The following is a 1039-nucleotide window of genomic DNA, read 5'->3' on the forward strand; positions in this document are numbered from 1 at the left end:
GCTGCTATTTGCAGCCTTACTGGTGTCACTTCCCAGATGCCTTAGAAGCATTTTTTTTTTAAAGATTTTATTTATTTATTTGACAGAGAGAGACAGCCAGTGAGAGAGGGAACACAAGCAGGGGGAGTGGGAGAGGAAGAAGCAGGCTCCTCGTGGAGGAGCCTGATGTGGGGCTCGATCCCAGAACACCAGGATCACGCCCTGAGCCGAAGGCAGACGCTCAACCGCTGTGCCACCCAGGCGCCCCCTTAGAAGCATTTTTATGTGACCTACTAGTGTAGGTCTCCTGGACCTATTTCGTTAAACATTATGGGGTTAGGTGAGGAAGCTGAATGTATGCAACTGGGAACATTCCAGAAAGCCTGGCGTTGGGAGGGGCTCAAGATCCAGTGTCAGGCCCTAGCCTGGACCCGGGGACACCGTCAGGCCCTAACCTGGACTCGAGGGACAGGGCTGTGAGGACGAGAAGTTATATCCCTGTCTTCCTGGCAAGGCAGGCAAAAAACAGTGAGGACGGCTGTCTGCATTCTTCCAGAGTATGGAGCCCAGCGTTTGTTACAATGGGGATAATGGGAACAAGGTGATTCTGACACTAACTAAAGCAGGAGAGGCCTGGGGTGGTGTGTTTCACGGCAGAGACACCGGCTTCACCGGGGCCCCGATATAAGGAACAATAAGCAGGGACCATTGGGCTGCCTGGGAGCGGAAGGAACCACGTGGAGAGGGAGGAGCCGTGTGGGAGGAGGAGGGTCCATAAGGGACGACCGGACCCTTGCGGGAAGATGGGGAGGAGCTGATGGGAGAGGGGCCAGGTGGGACCAGCCTTGGTGGAGAAAGCTTCTGGAGCAGTCCACGTGAACGTGGGGAACCTGGCAAGTGTGGAATAGGGGATACGAGGCCCAGGGCGGTCGCTGCAGGACGGCCAGGCCACTAGACAACTCCGTGCAGATCCGCGTCCCTGATCCCGAGGGGCGTGGCTGATGAAGGGAGGAGCCAGCAGGGGGGCGGCGCCGAGCTCAGCTCAGTGGCTGCAGGTGCG

Source organism: Ursus arctos, unplaced genomic scaffold, assembly GCF_023065955.2.
Source record: "Ursus arctos isolate Adak ecotype North America unplaced genomic scaffold, UrsArc2.0 scaffold_6, whole genome shotgun sequence".
Lineage (NCBI taxonomy): Eukaryota > Metazoa > Chordata > Mammalia > Carnivora > Ursidae > Ursus > Ursus arctos.